Source organism: Mesoplodon bidens (genome assembly GCF_964165515.1).
Source record: "Mesoplodon bidens genome assembly, chromosome: 10".
In the NCBI taxonomy this organism is placed as follows: Eukaryota; Metazoa; Chordata; class Mammalia; order Artiodactyla; family Ziphiidae; genus Mesoplodon; species Mesoplodon bidens.
Window position 1 is genome coordinate 30,363,436 of NC_138172.1, and position 14,902 is coordinate 30,378,337.

The 14,902-nt window shown below is 40.2% G+C and overlaps 1 long non-coding RNA gene across 2 annotated transcripts in view; it reads right to left on the reverse strand.

Annotated features, from left to right (window-relative positions):
* Positions 1–14,902, reverse strand: part of LOC308623526 — a 348,033-nt gene that overhangs the window by 262,646 nt on the left and 70,485 nt on the right. Inside the window, exons 3-4 of one of the 2 annotated variants that reach the window (XR_014016833.1) lie at positions 5,241–5,305; positions 3,127–3,367 (exon numbers count right to left, since the gene is read on the reverse strand). This is a non-coding gene — a long non-coding RNA (uncharacterized lncRNA). Of the gene's footprint in view, positions 1–3,126; positions 3,368–5,240; positions 5,306–14,902 lie in introns of those variants that run through there. The other variant, XR_014016832.1, reaches the window with a different exon arrangement.

Sequence of the window (14,902 nt, forward strand, 5' to 3'; positions counted from 1 at the left end):
GACAGATCCCAGCACCTCGTCTCGCTTCTACAACAGAGAATCACATGACTTTCCTCTTTCCTTTAGGCTCCTATCTTGCAAATGGATCCAGATATAGCTCTAACGTCAAAGTGGCAGCTCCAGCAAATAATTTCCACAAGAACTAACACCCTTTACATTTCTTTACTCCTCTTCCTCTTCCCTCCTTTTTCTCCTTCGCTCCCCCACCCCCCATTTCTCTCTGATACAGTGGATCATAGTCAGAATTTCCTCTCTTTGATCTAGTTAGAAAAAGAGTCCCATTCCCTCAATACTGACAGCAGCTGCAGCTGGATCGCCCCAGGCCAGAAATCCTTTGTCTGCAACAGACGAACAAAAATTCTGCCTCTCCCCATTTCCCCACTGATGCCTGTCTCCTGCCTCTCAACTGGAAATCTAACTCACAGGCATTTACATCATGAGGTTTGTTTTTATAAGTTACAGCAAAAGGCAAAAATGAGCATGGTTCTCTGGCTACAGGGAAGATTTCCCGGCACCTAATTGGTTAGGGATGACATTTCTGTTAATGCCCTTGTATTAAAACAGCATGCCCATACTTTAATTTCACCATAATATCACATCGTGGCACTTAATAAGAGAGAGCCATCCAGAACTGTTGCCGAAAAGACATTATGGAACTTTATGTGACTAAGTTGTATACTGACTCTTGGTCAGTGTTTCAAAATAGTTTAAGACTATGTTGAAAAAAGAAAGAAGGAAGGGAGGGAGGGAGGGAAAAAGGAACACATGGACCCTTAGAGTAGGAACTCCTGAAAAAGAGGGAGTAGCAATATATTTGTTCTTCATGCTGCAATTTATCATCCATTCCGTTTGGCACTGCATCATTTTTTAAATGAATAATATGAAATCTCTTGTTCTACTGGGTCAGATATTATTATGCACCAACCAACTCAGAATCCTGCTGTGCCTGAGCATCATGTTTGGGAAAACAGATGTTCACATTGAGGCCCCCTTTCTGCTAAATGACAAACTTCCACAAAGCATGAAGTAAGGCCTGTTCCAATCTGTTCAGTAGTCATGATGAGGTGTCAGAGAATCTGTGACACCTGTTGGGGTTCAGGGCGGGCTGCCCCAACATGTGCCTCAGTGGCATATTGATTATTTTGAATTAAAGTTACTTAAGACACGGCCAGCGCAAGAGGGAGACTCTGACCCTCCTTTCTGTCTGCCTGAAAGCAGGAAATAAGTTTCTTATGTGAAAGGTACACTCCCTGCGTCTGGAGGCAAAAAAGGACACCCTTATCTCTAGAGACAGGGAATTCAGAATCCAAGAAGCCTGGATAAACAGACCTTGTTACTTTAATTCACTACCCCAAGCCCAAACTCTGTTTAGATTCTTCACTAATTGGGCTCCCAATACCTAAGTTTCTTTGTCCTGTCAGTTCCTCTTAAATGTATTGTTTCTTGGTTGAAAAAGTATAAAAGCTGCCTGTGTCAGCCACTTCTTAGGTCTCATTTCTATGAGACCTCTGTATGCACAATTAAAATTTGTTTCTTTTTCTCCTGTTAATCGGTCTTGTATAGTCTAGCCACAAAAACTCAAAAGGAATAGAGGGAGAAATTTCCCCCTCCCCAGCCCACCACATCCAAGAAAATATTAATTTCACATCTGAAAAGACAGCAATGAAAATCACATGCAGAAGTTCTTTGCCTCTTTGCCTGTTTTTATGTTTAACCAGAAACAGAAGAAAAAGATAAAGCATGCCAGATTTTAGACATATATGAGGCGCTAATTTATAGAAAACAGTATGCATAAGAAACATGTCTTTATACTCGGATTCTGGAGAAGACAATGTGGGCATCGTAAGAAAATGCAGCAGTTAACAGAACCCCCTTTCACGTGGTAAGGACCTTCTCCAAGACCATGAAGACCACCTTCTCCTAGACTTGGCGGGAATTGTACCACGGGTACTACAGGTATTTACAAATCCTTCAGAAGCTTTTTGGTTACAAAGGAGAGAGCAATTCTTTGCAGAGCACAAGGTGATTCTCTGTCTCTCCAATTCTCTGACCTAGCAAAAATTACTGTCAACTATCTGCCCAGTTGAGGGATACTGATTCTCTTGTTGCCATGGCAACACATTAGTTAGCAGGTCTCTGTGTCTCTTATACTCAATGCCTAAACTGTTCCTCCTGGCTTTTGGATTTTGCCACTTCCTAAGCCTTAATTAGTTTATTTGACGGGACCTGCACATCTTATTTTTATACTAAGTAGTAGTGAAATACTAAGTAGCTATTGAAAACATAGTCATCCAGAGAACAGATCACAGAGGTAAACATCGGTGTGCTGTTAGGCCAACCAGAGATGACACAGAACGAGAGTAAAGTGGGAGGCACAGGCTCTGCCTGCCGCTCCTCAGATACTGGGGAAAATCAAAACAGTTTTTGCCATCTGTCATGTAACACAGTGTGAAAATTACAGAGCTGTTCGTTTCGACGTTTGAGGAACATTCTGCCACTGTGATTAGATCACAGTAATATTACCTAGTCACTAAAGGTTTGGATCAATGCTTTTTAATATTTTTTCTTCACAGACCATCTCTGTCTTTACTTATTTTTCAGTGGGAATGTCTGCTAAGCGATTCACTTAGAGATAAGTATTTCACACAGGTAAAGCACTCAGGATAGGAGTCACAGTACAGCTGATAACTTGGTTAAGTTCAGAAAGTTAAAAACAAAAGAAAGCAAGGAACGAAGTTTCGTGAAGGATTACTATCCAGAACAAACAGTTACTCTAGAGCAGCAATTCTCAAAGTGTGGTCCACAGAACCCTTGGGTGGGGTGGAAGGCTTGGGGTGCAAAGAGCCTTTTAGGGAAGCGAACAGGTCAAAACTAGTGTCACGATAAACCTAAGACGTTATTGCCTTTTTCACTCTTAACCTATACACTGACGGCACAAAAGTAAACGTGGTAAAACTGCTAAGTGGCTTAACACAGAAAAAGGCGATCTCTCTTTGTCTCTTTCTCTCTTTCTTTCCCCTCCCCACTTCTCTCCCCTTCTCTTTTTTCTCCCCGCCTCCTTCCCTCTCTCTTTCTCTCTCTCTCTCACACACACACCTGCACATGTAGAAGGAGGGAGAGGAGAAAGAGGAAGAGAAGGTTACGTTTTAAAATGTCCCTGCTAAGGGAGTTTTTAAAAATTAAGTCTAATAAACTGCGGCCCTTGAGTACACATCTTTTTAATATTCTGTATGACAAAATGAGAAAGTTGCATAAAACCCTTCTGTTATCACGGAAGCAGAATGGTTGTCTCAAGGAAAAGCATTTGCATGACTCTTTGAGTGGAGAGCGGAACTAACCATTTTTCTCGGTAGAACACAATTTTTATCTGAAAGAACAATGGACAAGCAATAGTACTGACACTTGAGTATTTGGCAGACATTTTTTCTAAATTAAATAAAGCACAACTGTCATTTCCACAGAACAACTTGCAGCATAGGTTGCCAATGATAAAATGTGAGCTTCTAAGAAAAATTCAGATTTTTGGAAAAATTGTATCTGTAAACTTAAAAGATCTCCAATACATAAAGATTTTTTTTTCTGAGAAGATAAATGGTGATATTAATGAATATAATTTAAGAATACTGTACAATGAAATGTGTCAACATTTGGAAGATCTGCACCAATATTTTCCAAATAATCAGTGAATAATGTTACAAAATCTTTCATGGGTAAAAGACCCATTTAAACTAAAAGAAAGATCAATAGATTGTAACGTAACAAAACATAAAACATTAATTCTTTTGGTTTCAGATTTCATACTGCAACTAGCTTTAGAAAGACTACCACTTGTCAAGTTTGGGTATATTGTCAAGGAAGAATACCCACAATTATCTAAAAGAGGACATTAAGATATCCATCTCTTTTACAGCTACACATCTGTGTGAGACCAGATTTCCTTTACACCTCAAAGAAACAAACATATCAAAACAAATTGAATGCAGAAACAGATAAGAGACTCCACCTGTCTTCTATGAAGCTATACATTAAAAAGTTTTGCAAAACTGTAAAATAATGCCTTTTTTTTCACTAATTTCTTTTTGTTTTGGAAAATGTAGCTACTGTTCATAAAAGCATTTAGTTACTACATAATGGGTTTATTATTGTTATTTTAAAAGTAGATAAATACATAATTTTTTTGTATTTTCAATTTATAACATAGTAAATATGTAAACAAAGCCCTCTGGAGTCTGCCATAATTTATAAGTGTAAGGGATCTGAGACCATAAAATTCAGGACCATTATCTTAAGAGGGGACAAAGGGGAAACTGTCCAAGGTACTGAGACCACAAACCAAGGACCTAGGGCACATAGGAAGGTAGGTTTTTCGAAATCCATTTCACCCATCTAGGAGACAATTAAACAGCTGCTTCATGACCAGAATCTAACCTCTTATCCCCAAAGAATAGATAACAAAATCAGAGAGCAATGAAAAGACAACCTAAGTTTAGCCCCAGGACATAGTTCTATTTTCTTGGGAAACACATATGCTTCTCTCGCTCTCTCTCTCTCTTTTTTTTTTTATTTTACAAGATTTTTGTCTTCTGGGTATTTCCATATTACCCTAAATAAGCAACATACCATTCCAGATTAACATAGAAAAGATACTTTGGATCACCAGAGAGTCTATAGCACCAAATATTATTTATAAAAACAGAAATCAGGACAAGAGGTGACATGTTTCACCTTTTAACAAATACCATTCCCAATACCTAAAATAAAAGATTATGGTAACACTCTGATGCTGATATGTCTTATGCTAGTTAAAAAAAACCATGAGTCCTAATAACACTAAATGCGTGACTAATGATAGACTAGGGAATATGATACCATGTTTCCAAAAGAGACTGGCATCTTGGACCAGTGTAACCATTCCAGACCATAAGATTAAGACCCAAATCACACTAATATCAGAGGAATTTTGAGAAGCAATACATCTTGCAACACTTAAGTAGAATTCAATGATTCAAACCTTCAAAAGCATAAAATATTATCACACAAGCAAAACATTTATCATCCTGGGAATGAGTGAGACCAAGTAAGTCAAAATAAGAACTCTGTTCCGCATGTATGTTTTTCAGAATAAATCAAATAGTAACCACTCTTTAGCACAGAATATTTTGTCACCTACATCATTCAATTTTGGGAAAACTGGGTTCTTGGTTTCTTATCAGTAAATGTAAAGAAATGTTACTATTTACCTGAGTCCAAGACCATCCAAGCAGCTGGACGAGTGGATCTGCCATCTCGTCTTCCTATCACAGAACTGTGAAATAGAATAAAACAATATCAACATCCAGCCTGAAACCCTTCTATACTTTCCCATATGCTGTGCTTCTTCACTTCTGAAATGAATAGCAGCTCCAGGAAAGGGAGACATGAGGGATGAAGCCACATGCCATTCTCAAGAAATTGCCCTCTGGAGCTCACCTTTCTAGGGAGGAAATCAGCTTTTCTTTGCCTTTTTTTCTTGGGGGGGTGGGGAGGGCCCACAGGTTCATTTTGTCTTTCACAAGCTACAAAAACAGTGATGCTGACTTTATAAAGGCAGTGCCAGGGTCGTCTGTTTGTTTTCTTGTTTTTAGAATACAAATCAATTTTATCATAGAAGGGTAAAAGCCTGAATTTTCTAAGTCTACTGAGGCTGACAATAACGGCAGCAACAACATCTCTAACCAATTCAGTTTAACTCCTTCACAAAAGTATTAAATGTTTAGTTTCTTTATTCCCCACCCCCGAAATTAGCAAAGTGAATGGACCAAATGTTGTAAGAATAAACACTATAAAGCACACCGCATCTTAAAAGGAGTATATCCAAACGTTACTTCTTAGCCTGATGATGTTCATGGCATGGAGCAGTGTGACTGTAAATCCCTTGGAAGATTTAGCCAGCCCACCTGACATCTCCAGCCAACCCACCATTTTCAAATTCAACAAGAGCGGTATCATGTTTCCCAAGTATAGAACCCAATGTCCTGAAACCAGAGGACAGAAAAGCTGATAGCCTCGCCCCATGAGCCTCCTCTGGTGAGGTATTAAGGAATAAAATACACTTTGGAGGGAAATGGCGAGGACCTGGTGTTGAATTTCCTCAGGCGTTAGCCAAGTCTGGGGTCTCCATGACCAGGCTTTCATTTATAGCAACAGTCTGTTCCATCGTTTTGGCCTCTTTCTTTTGTTTGTCAGCAAAAGGAGCACATATTTTAGACATTATATCAGAAGCTGGTTTTGCACGCTGCATTCGCTTTGGTTTCCCACAAGATAAAAATTCTTTTAACTGTCTCAAGGTATCTGTTAATGAGACCAGTTCTTTAAATAAGACAGAGACCTTCACCCTCATGTCCATGGCCAAAATAAGGAAACAAGGCACACAGGGCTCTTTTACAATTTTGTGATTCATGTTGTAGATATAAATTCTATGACTTAGTCTGATATCCCTGTTTGGGCTTAAATAGAATAAATAGAATAAATAAGACAAACTAGCTCTTAAAGAATCAACCCAGCTTAGGCTACTCTTAATAGTCTCCTTATTACTGCCAGTTAATTGAGTGGGCAACAAATATGTTCTGTTTAATAATTAAACCACATGACCACAACATACTGTCGATTATTACCCTCTTCACTCAAGGATTAAATCTTTCCAAAGCTTTGGTACCAAGCAACCATGAAGAATTTCAAAATCAATTTTCCTTATCCAGCAACTAGACAATGGGCTCTACACGGACTTCAGTAAAAACAAAAATTAAAAACAAATTATGCTTAATTTTTATTTCTTAATATTTCCCCTTAATTTCATTCCTCTTCGTGTTGCCTTTAATCTTATAAAATTATTATTCACAGAAAGCAAAATCCCTCCTGGACTCTTTGCTTTTCTACTTTCTTAATTCAGGACTTAAAATATGCAAGGAACTTTATTATCAGGAAGGAAAATACAATTACACCTCTCAACTGATGGGAGGGATAGTTGTTATCTGCTTGCCACAGGGAGATTGCATCACACCCAGAATTTGCATTCAATGTCTTTTTTAATAAAGCGAGCAGCATCCCTGTTTCTGGAAGAGCTATCAGCCTTAAGGAGAAGATGGACCGTTGTTCTAGTGCACCCTGGTTACAGTAGTTGATGACAAGATTAACAGTTAATATATTCTTTCTGTGGGAGCTACTTCTCCTTGCACCTCCAATCTTTTTTATTATTGTGGTAAAGTACACATAATGTAAAATTTACCATTTTAACCATTTTAAAGTGAACAAGTCAGTGGCATTAATCACATGCGCAATGTTGTGCAACCATCAGCACCGTCTAGTTCTAAAAGTTTCCCATCACCCCAAAAGAAAACCCTGTACCCGCTGTGCCTACGACATCTTAAACCAGGGATTGAACGCTTAATTTCGGATCAGAATTTCTTTAACTCCTCCCTTCTTGTCTCCAGTAGATGATCATAGTTGAAGGCATGAGCTCTGAAATCTGACTGCCTGTATTTAAATTCTGCTCCTGGCACCATCTTTAACAAATACTCATTTACTCTGAGCTTCACTGTCCTCATCTATGTAATACAAGCAATCATAAAACCTCTTACAAGGTTCTGAGGAATAAACTGGAGCATATACAACCCACTCAGTTCAGGGTCTGGCAAGCATTAAGAGCTCAATATATGCTTCATATATTTCTTAGTTTAGTTTTTCATCACAACTTCTGTGGACTAAGCATCATTCTAAATTCTGTGTAAATACGAGCTTCTTTAAAATTCTTAACAATCCCAAGAAGTAGTCACTATAACCAACTTCGTTTTATAGATGAGGCAACTCAAGCACAGAGAGGTTAAGTAACTTGCCCAAGGTCACACAGCTCATAAGTGGAGAAGCCAGAATTCAGACCTCTATTGGCCATGCTCTTAACTACCATGCCATGCTGCCTCTATACTATTACTTCCAGTTATCATACTCATCCCAAAAGGCATATGGTCGTTCCTTACCATTCTTTTTCTACTTCCTGAAGCAATCTGATGCTCTCAAAACTAGAGAACATCCATGTTCCTGCCTTCTTCATACAGCATCTTAAAGTGTTTCTATGTACTCCTGCCGTTACTTTTTTCATTAACGGTGTGACTTTACACAGTAGTCATTAGATTAGATATGCCATTTTGTTTGCTCTTTTGCCCCATCACATTATAGCATAATCCCACAAGAAAAATTCTATTCCCTCAAATGTTTTTGATCTTCACACTTTAATTACCAGTCATCCTTTTGTACTTTCCATCTGTTTGTGTAGGTAAACTATGCCCCCAATCCCGAGTGGCAGGCTCTGTGTGGCTTGTTAGCTCACATTACAGCAAGAATGTGCATTTAATTCTGGGTACGATTGAGAGGTTAGAATGCAGAAAGAGGGTTGGAGCTCTGCCAGGTACACTGTAGTCATGGTTCTCCAGCTCATCCTGAGGCCAGGGGCACAGTGCAGGAAACAGCCCCAGGAACAGGGTGGAGGAGAGAGAGATTATGGGAAAACCAGCACATCAGCTTCAAAAGTCCCAATTTTACAGAAAAAGAGAGAGGAACCAACATCAGCTAAGCACATGTGTACGCGAGTGTGTGGATGAGAAGCCAGTCTAACAAATTCCACTTCCAGGTACTATAAATTGTTAGCAGAGATCTGCACATTTAAACAAAGCAGGCCCACTGGAAATCCAGGGCAAGATGCTTCATCACATTAAAAAAGAAAAAAAAAAATACAGGTTCTGATAAAATAAATTTCCCTTGAGGCACAATTGTTTTCCTTTGTACCTTCAAAAGGCTTCATATTACTTCAAGGTGTATCAAATTCAATTTCTTTCTTTTTTCTCTTTTTCTTTAATTACAAAAGTAATATATGCTTCTTGTATAAAGTTGAATCAATACAGAAGTATGTAGAGTAAAATCAAGTTTCCCTCTTACCAGCACCACCTTCCAATCCTAGTCCCCAGAGGAAGCCACTGCCAATGCTTTAGAAGAAAGCCTTCAGAGTCCTTTCCTATTTTTTGGCACACATGCAAGTATTTTTGCACATATGCAAGTGTATATGGATATGCAAATGCATGGACATACATACTCAAATACACAAAAATCTTTTATTTTTAGTAACCATAGGGAAAAAGAATGAAACAAGATTGCAGCAGAAATTGAAGACATATTGAGTCTCCTATTAAGAGCTGCTGACACCTAGAAAATACCACTGAATTGAAAGGAATTACAGAGAAAGGATTAAAATGAACAGACCTTTTAGCTGAGAACACAAAACACCATTTAATAAATGATGTTATGTATGTCTAACTCCATACTGTGGCCAATTTTCTTTGGTTAAATAACCATTCCTCCTCATCAGAATTAGGATAGAACCACCAGCTTTGAAGATTTATGTTAGGTGATTCCAGGAATAGAAAAATTTTATTGCATGTATTCATTGCTATTCACATTCTTGCTTATTTGATTTGACATTCTCCCCAATAGCTTTGCTCATGCATTGCCCCCTTGCTCAAAATATCCTTCTCCCACCCCTATATCTTGCCTCTTTCTACCTAAACTTATTCCTGCTTCAAGCAATAGACCATTTCTTACCATCCCTGGAAAGACCTTTTCGTCACTTTGACCCAAGGAGATCTCTGACTTCTGAGCCTTACCTGGTGGAGTTTGCTACTTCGTGATCAACCAACCATGCTATGTGCTAGTTTGACTTTGTCCATAACTAGACTGTAATTCCGAGTAAGGGTATCTCAGGCACTTGCAGGTTACCTGGCATGATACACCTAGTATGCATTAAGAGAATGTTTGATGAGAAATTTATTTCAATTACTATGGACTATGGCCAGATATTGATCAGTGTTCATGCTTTAAACCTCAAGTAAGAAATCAACTTCCCCAAAGCTTATTAGTCCTGAATTCTAGGATAAAGAAAGTTAGCATGCTAACCAGGGTTTCTTAGCTCGGGGCCCCTCAGTGTATTCCAGAGGGTCCTTAAGCCCTCTGTAATTATGAGCAACATTGGGTGTGTGTTTCCATGTGCACAGGGGCTGGGGGTAGGGGAGGAAGTCCATGGTTTTCATCAGATGTGCCACAGAGCCTGTGCCTTGAAAGGGTGAAGAAACATTATTTAGGTCACACAGCAGACACAAAGAGAAGTGTTTGGGTAGGGGGTGGCATTTGTGTAGCAGTGTGGGGCTTGGATAACACAAAAGGTACTGCCTCTTCCCACAGATGGAGGAGCTTCTAAGGAGCATTTGTTCCCACTCCTCCATTTCAACCAGCTGTTCAAAGCCTTGACATTAATAAACTATCTGCCTTTTGATATTTTTCAGTGAGTTGAAAAATATCCAGTCATGACCATAAACTCCCTTTATGGCAGGAGATTGTAGCAGGGAGGGTTGTAATGAGAAAAGTGCCTCAGGCCGGAGAGGGCTTACATAAAAATGAGACGTGCACCTCAGTGATCTCAAACCTCGGTACACCATTCCACATTCAGCTAAACACACGCACGTAATACTGCAAAGTCCTCTTTCTGTCGGTATGTGCTTATGCATAACTGATAAGAATGATCTCTGTAATAAAACAGAGCTCTGAGAACCCACGTATAACCCTTCAGCTCCTTAGAGGATATTCGTAAGAATGATTCTGGAGCACAATACCCAAGCCAAAGAGAAGTCTGGTGAGTGGAGCTCATTATTTCTGAAACTTGGCACGTCCCACAGCAGGAAAAACAAAAACAAACAAACAAAAAAACCACGTCATTTGCCCTGACTTAAATTAGAACTGGTTTCCCACTGAGTGGTGTGTTCAATCTTTGGCAGAATAACAGATGATGCCTTAGACAATTACACATCCATATTGGGATGAGAATGAACCCAGCAGTATTTAGACACACCTCAATTTCAAATGATAGAAGCAATGACCCCTTTATAAGACTGGAAGCAAAGTCTACATTTCCTGGGAATCAGGACATCTGAGTTTTAGTCCTGAGCCTGTCATTAATAGGTGTGTGACCCTGGACAAATGAGTTAATCAGATGTTCCTCAACTGTAAAATGAGGGGGGTGGATTCCGTCTCCTCTCAGCTCCCTTCCAGCTCTCGCGTTCTAAAGCTTATGTATCATTCTGAAGGCAATGAATGGATTGAGAGATTCTTGATTGGGTGAAAAAAGAGGAAAAAGATTTATCTTGCTTTACAACATGAATTCTTGAGAACTCATGCTAGATTATGGGTCTGCAAAATGGGTCCCATTGTTCTATTAAATATATAAATAGGCTATCTTAGATAGTTTACTACTTCACATTCAAACTTCAGGTTTTCTGATCCCAGCCTCTCTCTGGAGATAAATGCTAAGCAAACACCTAAGTACAATGGAGTCAACATCTAAAAGATGTCTTCTATTTGCTCATTTTGGATGGCCTTATATCAAGTTTTCTGAAGTTTGGTTTACCCAGGACCAAAGCTCTCTTTAAAGAGCTTCTCTTTTCGTTGAACAACTCTTGTTGCTCATTCAAAGTAAACTATGGTGCAGTCAGAGGTAGTCTTATTTTGGCTCAAGATTAAAAAACAAACAAACAAACAAGCAAACCAAAAAACAAATGGGTGACTTTCCATCCCTATCAATCACGCACACCCACAATAACCCTTTTCTTTATTGTTAAAATTGTAAATTTTGTGTTAGGTATATTTTGCCACTATTAAAAAGAAAACCTTGGATTGGAAGAAGGGAAAGAGTGTGAACCAGCACAGCAATAAGAAAGAATTTGGGGCAGGGGCTAAGGTAAGAGAAGGCGATGTCGTGGATTAGGGTGGGGCTGGTTAAAATAAATCATCTTAACACTCTTAAGTCTTTCACTCCTTGGACGTGGGATGTCTTTCCATTTATTCATATCTTTTCAAATTTCTTTCAGCTATATTTCGTAGTTGTAAGCCCAATTCAGTCTTGGCAGAGTAGCTAGAGGGAGCTTTTAAACTTGTCAATGAAATCATATAACTTCTCTGCCTAAAGCACTGCAGTGGCTTAGCAACACAGGACCACGGGGGTGTTGTAAATACACCAACACCCATGAGGCCCTGTTCAACCCAGACCCTGCACCTACTTCTCCAACAGTATCCCAATGACAACTATCCCTCATTCCCCACTCTCCAGCCAGCATGCTTTGCTTTCAGTTTCTAGAAACTGTCAAACTTTTTTCCACCTCGGGGTTTTTATATATGTGATTTCTGCTGCCTGGAACACTTCTCCCCTTGTGGCTTTCTCTCATCTTTCAGGTTTAATATAAATATAACCTCCTCAAAGAGGCCACCCCGAATGGTCCTTGGCATTTAGGTCCACCCATCCTATAACGATCACTTCTCCCCCTTTATGACCTTCAGAGCACTTAGTTCACTGCGCAGCTATGTCTTTGACTGCTCTTTTCTCTGGTGATTCTCCAGCTCCCCCAAGGTCAGAGTCTTGGCCATCTTATTTACCCTGTGTCTCTGGCCTGGCACATTGTTGACCTGCAGTGAATAATTATTGAATGAAAGCAAACAGTGTTGTCTATCACACACAGGCAAAGAAGTCTTGTCAAGAAGGTCAGCATGAAACAAGAATACCCTACAGTTCACACATTCCACCATCTCTGAGGACCAGCCACATTCTGGATCATGTCAGCAGTATCCATTAGACACCTACCCCTCGGTGCCTGCTTCTCAAGCATATGCCCAGTGCTAGGATTCTCTGGTGAATAAGGCCCTGCCTGTGCCCTCATGAGGCTCCATCCCTGCTGAACTGAGATGTCTTTGCCAAAGTATCAAGATGACAGAAATGGGTGGGGGCCTTTAAGAACCAGAACTGAGTGCAGTCATGGCTCATTCACGACAGCCTCCCAGGGGCACACAGTGGGATAAGAGCAGAAAAGCTGGGAGGGGAGGCCTCCCATAGGACCTTGGTCTCCATGAAAGTGACTCTGGGCTGGCAGAGGAAGAAGGTACCTGAAGGGACACTCGCTGGGTGTCCCTCGAGGTAGGGAGCAATAATGAAAGTGGGAACAAAAAATGCATGATTCTTAAATAAGAAAGGCCAGCTTACACCAAGTGCCCTGCAGCATTATTACAGAACATTTAGAGTTTTTCCAAAACACTCTTAAAAGATAATTAACCTAATATGGCATGTTACAAAGTCATTTTAAATATCCACTTGGTGAATGAAATAATATATTCAGCAGCATGTGTGTGTTAGTGATAACTCAGTTTATCAAGGGCCAGAGGAGCCCAGTCTGGAGGTGCATGCCTCTCTCTGAACCCGGGGGGCTGGCAATTATCTCCTACCAGCCTTGCTACCTGCAATAGGTTTGTTTGCGATGTGGCCTGGCTTTAAAAAAATAATACCAATTTGTCTGTAGGGGCTAAATCCCTGGGCCCCTAAATCTGATGATTTATACTGAATACAAGCAGGTTTAAAGGGGGAGGGAACAGTCCCCTCCTAACCATACTGTCCTTAAGATATAACTAAATCAAAGATATTTTAGCTCCTTTAAGGTTTATAAAAAAGGGGAGAGGAGGTCATTTAGTCTTTTCATTGTTATTTCATGTGTTTCAAAACTAATCCAATATTAAGAAACAAGCCATTTGGGGGCCATCTAGATGCATAAATTGTAATTACAGGATTCCCTTAATTAATTTTGACAGAGGATTTCACAACAAAGATCCCAAGCCAGTCTTATTTTTCCCAGAAAAGCACTGTGTATGGAATCTTTATTTGCGGAGCCTTCCGCTGACGATGGAGGTTTTAAAAGGCATCCTCTTTAACTCCCTTGATTACTAAAGCAACAGGAACAAATAAGCACCTTCCCAGTTACATCAGGAAGTGGCACTCAAACTGTCCCAGCTGGTGTGAATGTGGCCCCAGAGGTCACCACTGTTCATGAACTTTACTTGCGATAAGATCTGGAGGCAAACATGGAAGCTAAATATAGAGCCACTGACCAGATTAATGGGAAAAGTAACCTATTCCAAAGAAAGTAATAAACCCGAGCCCCAGAGAGACACTGAGTCTGTCGCCCCACCATATTCAGACTCTCTGAGTTCCTCCTGAGTGGAGCCCCTACCATCTTCATGGCTGCACTTCCCATGCCCAGCATGGGGCTGGCGTGTCGTGAGCCCCCAGTGAGCGTTGCTGCACTTACATATTGTTCTCAGTCTCCAGCATCTCAGCCAGGTAATATTCTCCCATCCTCTATCATTCGATCTCAAGAGATGAGAAATCTTTATTCATTCTCTCACAATCACTCTCGCTAAACACACAAACAAACCCACTTGCTCTACAAAAGCTTTCTACATCCTTACACCAACTGCTTTGAATTTTTACAGTCGGGCTGGTTAATTCCATTACCCTTTCCACTCACTCACGCACTCAGATGTTTGGTGACCTTGTACTGTGATATAGCCAAATGGTCCTTGCCCTTCAAGAGCTGACAATTCTGACAGTCACACAAAAGCAGGGCCACAGGGGAACTAGGAAAGCAGTTCCTGTTTGTAAGTATGTCTTTTCATTCCTAGACCTTGCGTTGTCCACTTTCTGCAATTCAAATATTCCCCTTGAATGTCTTATTCTTCATTCTTTGCACAAGCAGTGGTGATGTACCATGACCTCTTCTGTTTGCTTATAAACCTCACTTGTAATGTCCACCCCTGGGCACCTCATCTCTAAGTTTGGGCTCCAGAGTTTCCAAACTCCAGTACATATGCAAGTTACATGAGGATCTTCCTGGACTCAGTGGGACTAGGGCAGGACCTGAGATTCTGCATTTCTAGCAAGCTCCCAGCTGTCACCATGCATCTGGTCTGCAGCCCACACTTGGAGTAGTAAGGGGCTGATTCACACTGA